An 18,203-nucleotide genomic window follows, 5' to 3' on the forward strand; every position below is an offset into this window, starting at 1 on the left:
TAAAAGATGCAATACTCTTGAACTGCAATGTATCAAGCAAACAAAAGTTCAAGTCCCGTAAGGGAATATATTAATATATTAAAATTAAGAAAAAACAAAACAATATTTTTAAAACATATGTCAAAAAAAACCCAAATATAAAAGTTTAAATCACCCCCTTTTTTCCTCAAACATAAATAAAAAAATGTAAATAATGCAAAAAAACATAACTGATAATGCCCGAACCAATAAAATAGGACAAAATATTTATTCCTTTCAATGAACGCTCAAACTTGTCATTTTTCATTTGTCACAATTCATCCAAAAATGTAATAAAATTCAATCCAAAAAGTCAAATGTAACCCGAAATAGTAAGAATAAAAAGTCATCTCAATTTTCAATGATTGAAAAATAAAGTTATGGGTTTAAGAAAAAAGATAACACAAACCAATTTTTCTTTGCAATTGTCACAATTTTTCTTTACTAGGTGAAGAAATTAAAAAGCCAAATAAACAAAAACTATGCAAGTTTAGTATCAGTGTAATAAAACCGACCTGGAAAATCATATTACCAGATCAATTTTATAGTGAACACTGTAAAAATAATTCCCCCAAAACACAATAGCAACATTGTTTTTTTCACCATTTTTCTCCATTTTTTAGTATATTATATGGTAAAATGAATGGTGTCCTTTTTAAACTATAACTTGTCCCGAAAAACAAGCCCTCGCATGGGTATGTCTACAGAAAAATAAAAAATGTGTGGCACTTAAAAGGAAGGGGGAGGGGACAACAAAAATTAAAAATTGTCCTGTCCTTAAAAGGTTAAGACACTTCCCATATGGGATGTTTTATAATAGTACAGAGGGATTTTTTTTTGCATAGAGTACACAAATTCATAAGCTATGAAGACTATCAGTGCATTTTGTAGTGCCATATCATAGCCCTTCAATGGTGCTAATGGCGGTTCGTCACAAAAATATTTATGCAGGATGTATGATAGTTGGGGGGTGCGATTGTGATTGCGTTGTGCCGATTGTCTCCACGATGACCCTGGGTCGAAAGATGGCCATGAGGTCACCCAGTGGGAGTGGCCTGTAGGCTCCTGCTCAAAGCAGATCAGCGATCAGGGCAGGGAAAGTTGGTGTCCCATACTCGGACAATTTAAAAGGAAAAAAGTTACTGAAAATTGTAAAAATATTTTTAAAAAATCAAATCCAATAAATACATTTATTTATGTATAAACAAAAATAAACAAAAAAAGTACACATATTTGGTATTGTCGCATCCAGAATGACAAGATCTATAAAACTGTCCTACTAGATAACCCCCTTCAGTGGGCACCGTAAAAAAAAAAAAAATGAGGCAGAAAACTATGCTTTATCATCATAGCGGAGAACAAAAAGGGGAATAAAACACGATCAAATAGACAAATGTAAATAAAAATGGTATGTCTGAAATCGTCATCTTGTCCCACTAAAAACAAGCTGTCATACAGTTCTGTTAGTGGAAAAATAAAAAAGTTATAGCTTTCAGTAAAAATCAATGAAAAATATATTTTTTTTCTGTAAGATAGTTTTTATTGAGTAAAAGCGGCAAAACATAAAAAAACTATATAAATAGGGTATTGCTGTAATCATACTGACCCAAAAAATAAAGCTGTCTTATCAATTTTACCACATGTGGAATGGCATTAAAAAAGCCAAAAATCAGAATAGAAAGCGATCAAAAAATGTTGTGTCCCCAAAAAATAGTACCAATAAAAATGGTAACTCGTCTCGCAAAAAAAAAGCTCTCACATAACCCTATCAGTCAAAATATGGAGAAATCATAGCTGTCTAAATATGTCGATGCAAAAACTTGTTTTTGCAATAAAAAGCGTCTTTTAGTGTGTGACAGCAGCCAAACATATTAAACGATATGAATCTGATATCATTGTAATTGCACCAGCCCGAAGAATAAAGTCATCTAATCACTTATACAGCACATGGAATGGTGTAAAAAATAAATAAAACCAATTTTGCACCTGCTGTTGATGTGTTCATTCTGCCTTCCAAAGATCTCAGTAAGGCTCGGCTCACTTTAATACTGTGCTCTACGTGTAAATCTATGAAATGCGTGATTCAGATGGAACCCCCAGTGGGTTCTGTCTGAGGCAGATGGAGGCATGGTGGACTCTGTCTGTCACATTTCTGTTGTCAAATTACCCGGGGTGCTCTAATTATCCCTGGTCTCCAGATTACTTCTGATGGTGAAGATGCTGGAGCCACTTACCTTGCTGAACTCCTGAATCAGCCCTATATTTGTCCCTCCCCACCCAAGGAAGTGGTGAGGAATAATATATGTGTATTCATAAGCAAGGAAGGACACAGATGAAACACCTCAGTTAAAGATAAACACTCCAAAAAATGCCTCTACCAACAACCAACTCCTCCTCTCCTCACCAAGCAGTACAAGACTGGCAATCCATAATGACAGAGGTGAGTATATATAGGAGAGGGGAGTGGTCAATACTGAACAGCTGGGATCATCCAAGCTGGGAACTGCTAACAGAAACCTGCACCATTTAAAATGAAGTAGAAGTGCTTCTGATCATTGCAGGAGTATGTGAAATCAGACACTGCTGTCTTCTGGCCCCTCTCTGTCACGATAAACCTGTGAAAATCTAGCCTATGATCCAGCAGTGTCTGCCTTTTTAGGCGTGCATAAAAACGCGGTCCGCCACAGTTTGTCAGGACTCTGAACATTTTTACCTTTTGTGCATTACTGCCCTTTTCCAAGATGGCGTCTTTGGTCTCATGTGCACTGTGTCTTCCTGCTATAAAACTCCACCCCAGCCTTCAGTCTGTGCTAGAGTACTCTGCCTTGCATCCAGCTCCTGATCTCTGATTACTCCCTGGCTATACACCTGCTCCTGTGAACCTGTGTGGTGATCCTGCTACTCTGCTCTGAGTTCCTGCTGCATACACAAGTTTCCAGTAATCCTCCTTCATCTGCTGCTCGTGTTTACTTCCACCTGCATTTGCTGGACATGTAAGCTGCTGCTGCTTTGCAATAAACTGAGACTATTAACCAGGCCTCCCTGGTTGAGCTAAGATATGATTTGAACTGCCTATAAGCATATCTATTTGTGTCTGGACTAAGACAAGGATTTATTCGTGTCAAGTATCCTCAAGAATAACTGTGCTTCATAGACTTTCTGCTTGATTGCATTTTCCTCTGAATTTTCCTATAGACTGCTAAGCTGCGTTTATTATTTGCACCAAGTGTTGTGGACTTGAGTTTCTCTCTGCACCTGTTTGAATCACCGTGTGATAATATAGACTTTACCACTTATAAAACTGTGTCCTGTAGTTGTCTTGTTCCACGCAAAGAGTCTCTGGAGTTATCCCCTATAATTATTACCCAGTTTTTTGCACTTCTGAAAAGGACAACGTTGAACAGAGGCCCGACGGAGTCCAGAGTAGCTCTGCTGTCTCAATATAGTGAGTGGCTCCCTCGGGGGTTCCATCTGAATCACGTCACTTGGAGATTTACCGTATTTTTCGGACTACAAGACGCACTTTCCCCCCCCCAAAAAAGGGGGGGAAATAGGGGGTGCATCTAATAGTCGTAATGCAGGCTTACCCGCAGTGGTGTCGTGGCGGCGGCAGAGGTGCGGCGGCAGAGGTGTGGCGGCAGAGGTGCGGCGGCAGAGGTGCGGGGATGAGGAGGCGCAGTGAGCGGGGTCCCTTTCACCTGTGATATGATGCAGCAGCCCGGTAAGCAGCAGAGCCGGGTGAATCATGTCGTTATCGGTGGTGGCGGCCATCTTCCTGAGGCCGCACATGCGCAGATGGAGTGCTCTGCTTCCCGGGGCTTCAGGAAAATGGCCACGGGATGCCGCGTGTGCGCAGATGGAGATCGCGGTGGCCATTTTCCTGAAGCCGAGTTCGCAGATTTAGATCTTGGCTTCAGGAAAATGGCCACCGCGATCTCCATCTGCGCACGCGTGGCCTCCTGCGGCCAATTTCCTGAAGCCCCGGGAAGCAGAGCACTCCATCTGCGCACGCGCGGCCTCAGGAAGATGGCCGCCACCACCGATAACAACATGATTCACCCGGCTCTGCTGCTTACCGGGCTGCTGCATCATCTCACCGGTGAAAGGGACCCCGCTCACTGCGCCTCCTCATCCCCGCACCTCTGCCGCCGCACCTTTGCCACCGCACCTCACCGGTGAAAGGGACCCCGCTCACGCCGGGCTGCTGCATCATCTCACTGGTGAAAGGGACACCGCTCACTGTGCCTCCTCATCCCCGCACCTCTGCCGGTAACCACTGCTGCAACCCTCCCATGGACACCAGGCCGTGGCGTCGCCCACCTAAGCAGGAAGGGACCCTGCTCAGGTGCACGCCGTACCGCATCACCCCACCTCTGCCAACACCATGCCTCCTGTGACCATGCTCTGCCACCGCCAGCCCTCAGGTAAGATACTGTAAATTCGGACAATAAGATGGGCCCCCATCTTATAAAAAAATATTTTTTTCTGCAATTTTCACCCCAAATTTGGGGTGCGTCTTATAGTCCAAAAAATACGGTAGATGGAAACCTGATAAGTGATCAGAGTAGAGCGCTAGATAAATGTGATCCCAAGCATTATGTAAAATGTTCCCAATAAAAGCTTCAAATTAATCCACAAAATAAGAAAGTCCCCACTCAGTAAATGGTAATATAGGGGCCTTCCACGTTACTGGAAGTGCAAAGGCTCTGGAAAAGCACTATGACTCCTTGCCCCTCTAAACAAATTCAGCAAATTCTGCACTTCCAAATCCAAATGCCCCCCCCCTTCTGAGCCCCACAGTGTGCCTAAACTTCATGTAGCGTCCACTTCTTTGGCATTTCTGTAGCAATGAGAGCCTGCCTAATTTACTTGTAGATGTCTCCAGAAGCATGTGCTGGGCACTATACCATACTGGGCACTACAAGATAATGGCGACTGACTACAACGTTCTGGACAGCACAACGACAGTTTGCAATTTTCACTTAGCAGCATCCTCTGTTGCTTGTTTCTGAAAAACACCCATGGAGTCAAAATCATCACTACACCTGAAGATAAATTCCCAAAGGAGTATAATTTCTAAAATGTTGTCACTTGAGGGTGGGATTCTGCTCTTCTAGCACTAAGGGGCTCTGTATATGGAGTCTGCAAAAGTTTCTAGGAAAATCTGTTCTCGAGTAAGCAAATATCACTCCGTCCCTCCTGAGTCTCGCCGTGTGGCTAAGCAGTACTGTAAATCCACATTTGAGGTGTTTCTACAATCAGCAGAAATTGTGGGACAAATTTTGGTGTTAGGGCTAGCGGAACGCACCGAGTAAATAGAGATGTTTTTATTGATATTGGTGCATTCGCAGCCCGGGGTCCACCATGCAGGAGTACCTGCTGCTAGCAAATGGCGGCACTATATGGCGGTATGGACTAACTCAGTTAATTCACCGAGTAGCCGTGAAAGCAAAGCACTGTGCCCTGTTAGACTTCACAGATGCACAGGCTAACTGCCCAAACAGAGAGCAGTCAGTGGTCACGCATGCACACAAAACTCCTCGCCGGAGGTGCCAGCATTCTAGGGTCTTATTTCAGCCAGGTCCCTGAATACATACAAACACAAACTCCTCGCCGGAAGTGCCAGCATTCTAGGGGCTTATTTCAGCCGGGTCCCTGAACACACTCTCACGTGACCACACTGGCGCAAAGCACATAACAAAGAACAATACTAGCGCATGGCCGTGCGGCCATGCCAGCCTTAAATAGTTGCAGCACGTACAGGACCATCCTAGAAGGACCAATGAGAGGCTGCCACAGAGCATGAACACCTACAGGACCTTCCTGAAGGACCAATGGCCTTAGCTGCAGTATCTGATCATGTGACCCTCGATCTCCACTGAGAGATCTTACTCTGGGCATGCTCAGAACGAGAAAAGCAGGACTTAGTCCCAGAAGCGTCTGCTCGCCGCTGCCCAGCACTGACTTCAATGGCCGAAGCAGGAAAGGCAGCAGTAACTCTTTGTACAGAGTCAGACTGAGCGAGATGCTGGGAACGACGTCTCCGCTGAGCAGGCTCCACTGCGGCAGGAGAAGAATGGGAAACCGCAGCGGAGATGGCCCGAGATTCCCCCTGTGCAGAGGCGGGAACTTGACCCCTAACATTACCCCCCCTCCTAGGACCCCCCCTCCTTGGTCCTCGCTACGTTCGAAGGCAGCAATGAGCTGCGGAGCCTGAATGTGCTCAGCAGGCTCTCAGGACCGTAACCCTTCCAGTCCACCAAATAAAAATTTTTGCCACGAACCACCTTGCACCCCAAAATAGCGTTCACCTCGTAATTGTCAGTAGACGAACCCGATGTCCCGGCAGATGACTCAGAAAACCTGGACATGAGGGACACATGAAAGGTGTCGGTGATACCTAGGCGTGCAGGAAGGGCTAGACGGTAGACTACAGGATTAACCTGTTCGAGGACCTTAAAGGGACCCAAGTAGCGAGGAGCAAACTTAGTGGACTCAACACGCAGCCTGATGTTACGAGCAGAGAGCCACACTAAGTCGCCAGGAGCAATGGTCGGGGCAGGGTGCCGATGTGCATCGGTGGAGGACCTCATTCTCTCCTTGGAGGCCCGGATGGCATCCTGAGTGCGGTCCCAAATGTCTCGTGCCTCCACTGCCCAGTCTGCCACCCTGGAGTCAGCAGAGGACACGGGCATAGGCACAGGAACCCGCGGATGCTGGCTGTAATTAAGGAGGAAAGGAGTCTGACCGGTGGAGTTGGCAACAGCGTTGTTAAGGGCAAACTCTGCCCACGGTAACAAGGATGCCCAGTCATCCTGCCTGGCAGAAACAAAATGTCATAAATAAGTGACCAGAGTCTGATTGGCTCTCTCAACCAACCCATTCGTCTCGGGATGATAAGCCGAGGGGAGATGTAACTCAATACTGAGTAGATGACAAAGCTCCCTCCAGAATTGAGATGCAAACTGGGGACCCCGGTCACTGACAATCTTGTCCGGCATACCGTGTAAGCGAAAGATATGCTTGATGAACAAGGCTGCCAGAGCCCGTGCAGAAGGTAGCCATGGAAGAGGCACCAAATGAACCATTTTGGAAAAATAGTCAGGGATCACCCAGATAATGGTGCAACTACGAGACTTGGGTAAGCCCACCACAAAGTCCATCCCGACCATCTCCCAGGGCCTGTCCGCCACCGGCAGAGGGTAAAGCAACCCAGCTGGCAGTTGCCGAGGGGACTTGTTCTTGGCGCAAGAGACACACGCCCGAACATAGTCTGCGACATCACAAGCCATATGCGGCCACCAGTATGTCCTCGCCAGTAACTCAGATGTCCTTTTGGAACCAAAATGTCCACCCACCCTGGACGAGTGTGCCCAAGAGAGAACCTCCGCTCGCAAACTGGATGGTACAAAAGTCTTGCCTGGAGGGACAGACTCTAGCGAAACCGGGGCCACAGTTCTCAGGCTCTCGGTGGGGACAATAAGCCAAGGCTCCTCTTCCTCCTCCACAGATGACACAACAGAGCGAGAGAGAGCGTCGGCACGAATGTTCTTCTCCCCAGAAAGAAAATGGAGGGTGAAATGAAACCAGGAGAAGAACAAGGACCATCTGGCCTGGCGAGAATTTAACCGCTGGGCTATCTGCAGGTACACCAAATTTTTATGATCTGTGAAGACTTGGAAGGGAAAACGAGCTCCTTCCAAGAGATGTCTCCACTCCGAGAACGCCAACTTCATGGCTAGCAACTCCCTGTCCCCGATGGAATAATTCCTCTCTGCTGGTGAGAAGGTCTTAGAAAAGAAGAAGCAAGGATGCTTCCGACCTTGAGCATCCTTTTGGAAGAGGACTGCTCCAGCACCAACAGATGAGGCATCCACCTCCATGATAAATGGCTTATCTACATCGGGGTGATGTAGGATGGGAGCGCTAGCGAAGTGTGACTTTATGGATTTAAAGGCCTTGGAGACCTCCTCAGACCACACTTTGGGATTTACCCCCTTCTTGGTGAGGGCAACCAAGGGAGCTACCAAAGTTGAGAAGTGCAGAATGAACTGGCGATAATAATTAATGAACCCCATAAAGCGCTGCACCACTTTAAGAGAATTGGGTTCCTGCCAGTCCATCACAGCCTGTAGTTTGGCAGGATCCATAGCCAATCCCTGGGCGGAGATGATATAGCCTAGGAAAGGTAAGGACGCCTGCTCGAACATACACTTCTCCAACTTGGCATAGAGGGAGTTTGCCCGTAGGAGGTCGAAGACTTTGCAAACATCTCTCCGGTGGGAGTCAATATCTGGAGAGTAGATGAGAATATCATCCAGATAGACTACGACCGAGGTGGTGAGCATATCCCGGAAGATGTCGTTCACAAAGTCTTGGAAAATAGCTGGGGCATTACAGAGCCCGAAGGGCATCACCAGATATTCATAGTGCCCATCCCTGGTGTTAAAAGCCGTCTTCCATTCGTCCCCCTCACGGATGCGAATCAGGTTGTAAGCACCCCACAGATCTAGTTTAGTAAACACCCTTGCTCCCCGAAGCCTATCGAAGAGCTCAGATATCAAGGGCAAAGGATACTTATTCTTAACGGTGATGGCGTTAAGACCCCTGTAGTCTATACATGTACGCAGTTCCCCATTCTTCTTCTGCATGAAGAAGAACCCAGCCCCAGCAGGTGACACTGACTTCCTGATGAACCCTCTTGCCAGATTCTCTTGAATGTACTGAGACATTGCCTCCATCTCCGGGAGAGATAATGGATAAACTCGACCCCGGGGAGGCTCAGCACCAGGCAAAAGATCAATAGGACAGTCATAGGGGCGATGGGGCGGAAGGGTCTCCGCCGCCTTTTTGGAGAACACGTCTGCATAAGACCAATATTGCTTGGGGAGAGAGGATAGATCTGCGGGTACCTCTGTAGTCGCAACCTGAACGCACTCCCTCTGACACCTACCCCCACAAGATTCACCCCATCCCAGAATTCTGCCTGAGGACCACTCGATATGAGGAGAGTGGTACTGTAGCCAAGGTATCCCCAACAGGACCTCATCAATTCCCTCAGGAATGACGAGCAGAGATATAATCTCCTGATGGGAGGGCAACATGGACAGAGTAAGAGGGATGGTCTGGTGTGTTATCTGTGAGGGCAGTGTCGACCCATTCACCACTCGTACCGTTACTGGTTGAGCTAGCATCACCAGGGGTATTGTGTGACGTTGGGCGAAAGCAGAAGACATAAAATTGCCCTCCGCCCCAGAATCTACGCAGAGCTCTACCGAGTGGGAGGATGAGGCAATAAAAATTGTCCCCTTAAAGGACAATTTGGAGGCAAACGTCGCCGTGTCTAGTGTACCTCAACCTACTACCACTAGACGCTGACGTTTCCTCGACCGCTGGGGACATCTGGTGGCAAGATGTCCTAACTGCTGGCAAACATGACAGACCTTGAGTGCACAAGCGGTCCGGGACTTAGATCCCGCTCGAGACACTTCCATGGCCTCATGTGACTCAGGAACCAGGACTGGAGATTCCAGAGGTTTGGTGAAGGTGGGAGCCAGCCGAAACCTCTGCCTACACTGGGCTCGCTCTAACCTCCGCTCGTTAAAACGGAGGTCAATTCGAGTAGAGACAGTTATTAACTCCTCCAGTGTGGCAGGAATCTCCCTAGTGGCCAAAGCGATAAATTCCTTGAGGGGTCTGTTAGGAGTCAAGTTTCCTCTGCTGCACAGGGGGAATCTCGATCCGTCTCTGCTGCGGTCTCCCATTCTCCTTCGGCCGCAGTGGGGCCTGTTCAGCGGAGACGTCGGTCCCAGCGTCTCACTGAGTCTGATTCAGTGCAAAGGGTTTTTGCTGCCTCTCCAGGCTCTGCTATTGTACCCTGCACTGATCTACGGGGAACAGGCTTTTCTGGGACTAAGTCCTGCTTTGCACACACTGAGCATGCCCAGGGTAAGATCTCTCAGTGGAGATCAAGGGTCACATGTTCAGGTACTGCAGCCAAGTCTATTGGTCTTTCTAGGAAGGTCCTGTAGGTACGCAGACTCAGTAGCAGTCTCTCATTGGTCCTCTTCTTTAAGGTCCTGTACGTGCTGCAGCTATTTAAGGCTCGCATGGCCGCACGGCCATGCGCTAGTATCTTCTAAAGTTACATGCTTTGCGCCACTGTGGTCATATGTGTGAATGTGTTCAGGGACCCGGCTGAAATAAGCCCCTAGAATGCTGGCACCTCCGGCGAGGAGAGTTGTGTGCATGCATGACCACTGACTGCTCTCTTCTGGGTAGTTAGCCTGTGTCTCTGTGAGAGTTAACAGGGCACAGAGCTTTGCTTTCTCGGCCGCTCTGTGAAGCTAACAGAGCTGGTTAATACCGCCATATAGTGCCGCCATTTACTTAGCGGCAGGATATTTCCTGCACGGTGGATCCCGGGTTGCGAACGCACCAATCACATCAATAAATATATTCGGTGCATTCTGCAAACCCTAACAGGGTCTAGTTTCCAAAATCGGGTAATTTGTTTTGGGTTTCCACTGTTTAGGCACATCAGGGGCTCTCTAAACACAACACCTGCATAACATTCCATCAAAACCTGCATTCCAAAACGTCACGTCTTCCTTTTTTAGCTCTGATGTGCACCTAAACAGTAGTTTTCCCCCACATATGAGGTATCTGCATACTCAGGAGAAATTGTACAACAGCTTTTGGTGTCCATTTTCTCCTGTTACCCTTGTGGGAAAAATGTGATTTTTTATTTTCACGGCTCAATGTTATAAACCTCTGTTAAAAACCTGGGGGTTCACGGTGTTCACCACTTATCTATATAAGTTCCTTGAGGGGTCTAGTTTCCATAATGGAGTCACTACTGAGAGATTTCCAGTGTTTATGCACATCACAGGCTCTCCAAATGCGATATGGCATCCGCTAATGATACCAGCAAATTTTGCATTCAAAAAGTCAAATGGCACTCATTCCCTTTCAAGCCCTGCCGTGCACCCAAACAGTTGTTTTCCCCTACATGTGGGGTATCAGCGAAGCCAGGACAAATTGCACAACAAAGTGTATGGTGCAATTTCTCTTGCTAGCCTTGTGAAAATGCAAAATTTGCAACTAAAAGAACATATTTGTGGGAAAAATGTGATTTTTTTATTTTCAAGGGTCAACATTATAAACTTTTGTCAAGCACCTGGGTGCTTAAAGTGCTCACCACACATCTAGATAAATTCCTTGAGGGGTATAGTTTCTAAAATTGGCTAAATTGTGGGGGTTTCCACTGGTTAGGCACATCAGGGGCTCCAAACAGTAGTTTTCCCCCACATACTGGGTATCGGCGTGCTCTGGATAAATTGCAAAACAAATGTTGGTGTCCATTTTCTCCTGTTACCCTTGTGAAAATAAAAAATATGGGTCTGAAGTAACATTTTTGTGAAAAAAGTTAAATGTTATTTTCTTTCTTCCACTTTGCTTCAGCTCCTGTGAAGCACCTGAAGGTTTAAAAAACTTCTTGAATGTGGTTTTGAGCACCTTGAGGGGTGCAGTTTTTAGAATGGTCCCACTTTTAGGTATTTTCTGTCATGTAGACCACTTTTTTTTGTTGTAAAAATGAGAAATCAATGGACAACTTTTATCCCATCTAAGTTCCTAACAAAAAACATTATGTTTCAAAAATTGTGCTGATGTAAAGTAGACATGTGGGAAATGTTATTTATTAACTAGTTTAACGACATAAATGTTAGTCATATTGTAGAAATGTTACCTCTATCATGAAGTACAATACTGTAACACTGCTGTAGCATGCATTTGTAAGGGGGTGACCCAGTTTGTCACCTGCCTCCCCTAGTCTGAACAAGTACATGGGTGTCACGTGCGGCACTCTGATGTTTTAGCAATACTAATATAATGTGAGGTTTTCTGCTGTTTATTAATGTGCACTGTAATGTGTTGTATTGTGCTTTACTTTAGGGATAGATTAGTATAAGTGAATTAGAATAGAGGGGACACAGTTGAAATAGAGCATAGGAAAGATAAGAGTGTTAGTTAGGCTAGTTTCACATTTGCGTTTAAAAACGCAGCGTTTTTAACGCAAACGCAGGTGGTGAAAAAACGCATGTAAACGCGTGCAAATGCTGCGTTTTTTAGACGCATGCGTTTTTGCATGCGGTAAAAAAAACGCGGCGTTTTGCCCCGATTACATGCGTTTTTTCATGCGTTTGCATTTTTGAAACGCATGCTGAGAAGTGTGTGACAGCTGCCAATCATCAAAATCATCTAGAAAACCCAATATAAATAGAAAAAGCTATATTTACTTCAGCACGATATATGTGAAAAGCCGGTAATTCAATTGCCGGCTTTTCATTTCTCCTGCCTAAAAACCCGACATGATATGAGACATGGTTTACATACAGTAAACCTTGTCATATCCCCCTTTTTTTTGCATATTCCCCACTACTAATGTAAGTAGTGTGTATGTGCAAAATTTCGGCGCTGTAGCTATTAATTTTAAGGGTTAAATTGCGGAAAAAATTGGCGTGGGCTCCCGCGCAATTTTCTCCGCCAGAGTGGTAAAGCCAGTGACTGAGGGCAGATATTAATAGCCTGGAGAGGGTCCATGGTTATTGGCCCCCCCTGGCTACAAACATCTGCCCCCAGCCACCCCAGAAAAGGCACATCTGGAAGATGCGCCTATTCTGGCACTTGGCCACTCTCTTCCCACTCCCGTGTAGCGGTGGGATATGGGGTAATGAAGGGTTAATGTCACCTTGCTATTGTAAGGTGACATTAAGCCAGATTAATAATGGAGAGGCGTCAATTATGACCCCTATCCATTATTAATCCAATTGTATGAAATGGTTAAAAAAAACACACACACAATATTGCAAAGTATTTTAATGAAATAAAAACACAGGTTGTTGTAATATTTTATTGCTCTCTCAATCCACCTGAAGACCATCGTTCTGTAACAAATTAAAAATAATAAACCAACAATATACATACCTTCCGTAGATCTGTAACGTCCCACGATGTAAATCCATCTGAAGGGGTTAAAATATTTTACAGGCAGGAGCTCTGCTATAATGCAGCTGTGCTCGTGCCTGTAAAACCCAGGGAATGAAGGTAATGTAGGTCAATGACCTATAGTTACCTTCAGTCGCGGTGATGCGCCCTCTGCTGGATGTCCTCATGAACTGCAGCCTGGGAACTTTTTCCCACGCTCGACGCGGCAAAAAAAACGCCTCTAGAAATTACTACATGTTGCATTTCCACAACAAAACGCAAGCATGGAAAAAACGCATGCGTTGTCAAACGTGGCAAAACGCATGCAAAAAAATGCATGCGTTTTTAATGTTAAGTATAGGAAAAAAAATGCATGCGTTTTTTTGCGGTAAGGCTGGTTTCACACTTGCGTTTTTGTCTGCATGCGTTTTTAAAAAAAAACGCATGTGTGAAAAACGCATGTAAACGCGGTAAAACGCATGCGTTTTTTAGACGCATGCGTTTTTATAGAAAAACACAAGAAAACACAAGAAAACACAAGAAAAAACAAGAAAACCCTAACCCTACCCCTAACCCTAACCCTAAACGTGACTGAAATACGTGGCACTGAAATACGTGCAACTGAAATACGTGGTACTTAAATACGTGGCACTCAAATACGTGGCACTTAAATACGTGGCACGTGGCACTTAAATACGTGGCACGTGGCATACGTGGCACTGAAATACGTGGCACGTGGCACTTAAATACGTGGCACGTGGCACTTAAATATGTGGCACGTGGCACTTTAATACGTGGCACGTGGCACTTAAATACGTGGCACGTGGCATACGTGGCACTGAAATATGTGGCACGTGGCACTTTAATACGTGGCACGTGGCACTTAAATATGTGGCACGTGGCACTTTAAGTGCCACGTGGCACATATTTAAGTGCCACGTGCCACGTATTAAAGTGCCACGTGCCACATATTTAAGTGCCACGTGCCACGTATTAAAGTGCCACGTGCCACGTATTTCAGTGCCACGTATGCCACGTGCCACGTATTTAAGTGCCACGTGCCACGTATTAAAGTGCCACGTGCCACATATTTAAGTGCCACGTGCCACGTATTTAAGTGCCACGTGGCACATATTTAAGTGCCATGTGCCACGTATTAAATACGTGGCACGTGGCACTGAAATACGTGATACGTGGCACTTAAATACGTGGCAATATGACTGTCAGAAAATGTTCATTAAACGGTTAGGGGTGAGGTTAAGGGTAGAGTTAGGGTTAGGGTTTAGATCCCTTTATCACCTTGATGGTGGTGGGTGGCTTTTCAGTGTGTTTTCTGGTTTTTTTCTATAAAAACGCATGCGTTTTTAGCGCAAACAAACGCATGTGCTTAAAAACGCATGCGTTTACATAGACAGCAATGCATTTTTTTGCCGCGAAAAAACGCATGCGTTTTTTCGCGGCAAAAAAACGCGCAAGAAAATACTGCAGGTAGCATTTTTGAAAATGAACGCATGCAGACAAAAAACGCATGCGTTTGAAAACGCATGTGCAAAAAAACGCATGCGTTTTCAATGTTAAATATAGGAGAAAAAAACGCATGCGTTTTTTGTGCAAAAAACGCTGCAGACAAAAACGCAAGTGTGAAACCAGCCTAAAACGCAGCGGTAAAAAACGCAAATGTGAAACCAGCTTCAGTTAGTTAGTTAGTTAGTTACAGGCTGCACAGGCGTAAGTAGATGGAGGGGCACAGAGCAGAGCAGCACACAGCAGGGGGATATAAGAGAAAGACTTGCTTCTTAGAGAGGGGTTCCTGGGCAGCTTGCCCGAAGGCAGGATGTATGTAGAATACAGGATTTATATAGCCGGGCCAATGGAGCGGCTATGGCTGGAGGGAGTCCCAGAATAGGGACCAGTGTGGACGGCCACCAGTGATCAGAGGACTCTCAAGGAGGATTCAGGGTTTATGACTGGGGCAGGTGGAGCTAAGAGAGCTATCCTAGCACCTCTTCCTAAGGAAGCCGGACCTTGGACATGAATAGAACTGGTGAGCCAGAGCACGTGTGGAACAAAGTAAGTGTGGGAGACGGAAGAATTTATCAGGAAGAATCAGGTCTGTCCGAAATACAGGGAGAGTGAGGAGATGCCACTCTGTGTGAACTGTGCTGCTGATTTGATGGATGCTTTGCTGTTTGTTAAAGTTCAACTGTTGGAAAAATACTTCTTCTCTGAAGTGATTTGCAGAGCCTACGTAATAGCAGCCGAAAGAAATGTGACAAGAGCTTGAGAGTGTGCTGTGGTGCATGTTACACATGCTGTATAAGGAACTGTATTTGACTTTTCATGAGCAAGGTTCCGGGGGGTTAACTGACTGTTGCTTAGTGGACTTGCCCATGGCTGCCACCCCCTGCCACCTTGTCACACACTGAAACAAATGTGAACATTGAATATAAGAATATTGAACTATATTGCTGCTTATAGAATATACCTATAGAATTGAGGTCGTTCACACAAATGAAAAAAATGTTTTGGTGCCTCAGTCATTAGGCTTGATTTTAGGTATATTCAGTCCGCTGAATCAGAATATATCATTTGTTTTGTAGCAGCTCTATGTTTTGAGGTAATGTACAGTTGCCCACACATGAATTTGGATTTTTTTCATCTATAGGGGTATTAATTATTGAAACAAAGATGGTCTTTAAGGTATGTGACAAATACTTGAAAATGTATTAAATGCAATACACATTTAACCCCTTAGTGACAGAGTCAAATTTTTAAAATCTTATCGGTGTCAATTTATGTGGTAATAACTCTGGAACGCTTCAGGAAATTCCAGTGATTTTGAGATTGTTTTTTCGTGACATATCATACTTTATGATAATGGTAAATTTAGGTTGATATGTTTTGTGTTTATTTATAAAAAGTATTATAAATTTGACAAAAATGTAAAAAATTTAGCAATTTTCAAACTTTGAATGATTATCCCTTTGATTCAGATAGTCATACCATAGCAAAACATTAATAAATAATAATTCCCACATGTCTGCTTTACATCAGCACCATTTGTAAAATGTTATTTAATTTTGTTAGCATTTTAGGAGGTTTAAAATTGTAGCAGCAATTTTTCATGGAGATTTGCAAAATTATTTTTTTAGGGACCTATCCAGACTTGAAGTGACTTTAGGGGTCCTATATATTGAAAAACCCCCAAAAGTGATGCCATTTTAAAAACAGCACCTCTCGACATATTAAAATGTGCCATCACGTACAGTACAGACCAAAAGTTTGGACACACCTTCTCATTTAAAGATTTTTCTGTATTTTCATGACTATGAAAATTGTAAATTCACACTGAAGGCAGAAACAACTGAAAATATGTCTTATATTCTAGGTTCTTCAAAGTAGCCACCTTTTGCTTTGATGACTGCTTTGCACACTCTTGGCATTCTCTTGATGAGCTTCAAGAGGTAGTCACCGGAAACGGTCTTTCAACAATCTTAAAGGAGTTCCCAGAGATGCTTAGCACTTGTTGGCCCTTCACTCTGCACTTCACTCTCACTTCAGTCTTCACTCTGCGGTCCAGCTCACCCCAAACTATGTCGATTGGGTTCAGGTCTGGTGACTGTGGAGACCAGGTCATCTGGCGTAGCACCCCATTACTCTCCTTCTTGGTTAAATAGCCGTTACACAGCCTGGAGGTGTGTTTGGGGTCATTGTTCTGTTGAAAAATAAATGATGGTCCAACTAAATGCAAACCGGATAGAATAGCATGCTGCTGCAAGATGCTGTGGTAGCCATGCTGGTTCAGTATGCCTTCAATTTTGAATAAATCCCCAACAGTGTCACCAGCAAAGCACCCCCACACCATCACACCTCCTCCTCCATGCTTTACAGTGGGAACCAGGCATGTAGAGTCCATCTGTTCACCTTTTCTGCGTCGCATAAAGACACGGTGGTTGGAACCAAAGCAAAGATCTCAAATTTGGACTTATCAGACCAAAGCACAGATTTCCACTGGTCTAATGTCCATTCCTTGTGTTCTTTAGCCAGGGCCCGACTGGCCATCTGGGAATTCTGGCAAATGCCAGAAGGGCCTGTCTGATCATGCGCTGCCTTTTCTGCTATGTTGTTAACTGAATTGGTGTTCTCAAGATCCCCATACTGTTAAGAGTTGTGAATGAGCACAAAGTTGCTGACTCCATCACTTACCCCAGTAGCCCAGTAGACATATTGGTATCATAGAAAATCTTCCCTTCCTCCATCCAGGGTAATATTAGTAATATATCCCATCTGGTGCTTGAGGACGTGGACAACATGGGCCTGTATGATTTTGGAGCGCCCCCGTAGGGCAGCGGGGTACTCGGTACTGGGTCATTCGGTTCTCGGTGGGGATGTCACGGTAGCTGACCTGGTCCGTGGCCCTAGGGGACGTCTGTTGTTAAATGGGGGAAAGGTCTTTAAAGGGATAATGTTCATGATGCCACCTGTGGTAATCGGTCAGGGTGACCGACGCTGCTTAGGGGTCCGCTGGGGTGATGTTATGGCAGCTAGATGGTATACCTTCCCACAGGTGAAGTGTATCCCCAGGGCTTCCCAGAGTGTAGATGGTGAATGGTGTGAGGCGCAGTGAAGAACGAGGACACAAGGTTGCAGTCTCTTTACCTTTACTGAAGGCTTCAGCATCTGCAATCCAGGGTACAGACCACAGGGTAGGCAGAGTCTGGCTGGTCTGGAGGCAAATCCAGAGTCCCCTTATCCAGGTGGAAATCAGTAGCCTTCCTCTAGCGCCTGGGTGTTGTAGTACCTCCCTGCTGAGCTTCTCGGTAAGGTCCTCACAACTATTGTAGACGTTATGTCTCTTTCTCTCTGTCCCCCTGATGGATAGGACAGGATAAACCCGTATGACTGATAGCCTGAGGCTTTTTACAGGGACTCTATCACGCCCCAGCCCCCACAAGTTGCCACCGTGCCTCCTGGGTATAAGGTCGGGCAACTAACGTGGAATTAACTGTCCTGCCAGTCTCTGAAGTAAAGCGTAGAGATCCTTACTCCCTCGGTGTTCTGGCTACCGGGATCCTGTGCCTCAGAAAGGAGGCAGCCTTTTGCAGGGCAGAACTCCTTCTGGTTTTCCTCTCCTTTTGCTATGACTTCATTTCTCACCCTCTACAATACAATTCTCTTCCAATGTCTCTTCCTTAGGA

The 18,203-nt window shown here is 45.4% G+C and overlaps 1 protein-coding gene across 1 annotated transcript in view; it reads right to left on the reverse strand.

Moving 5' to 3' along the window:
* LOC143769967 (uncharacterized) overlaps nucleotides 1–18,203 on the reverse strand; it is a 224,791-nt gene that overhangs the window by 76,546 nt on the left and 130,042 nt on the right. The window lies entirely within an intron of this gene.

Source organism: Ranitomeya variabilis, chromosome 4, assembly GCF_051348905.1.
Source record: "Ranitomeya variabilis isolate aRanVar5 chromosome 4, aRanVar5.hap1, whole genome shotgun sequence".
Classification (NCBI taxonomy): Eukaryota; Metazoa; Chordata; class Amphibia; order Anura; family Dendrobatidae; genus Ranitomeya; species Ranitomeya variabilis.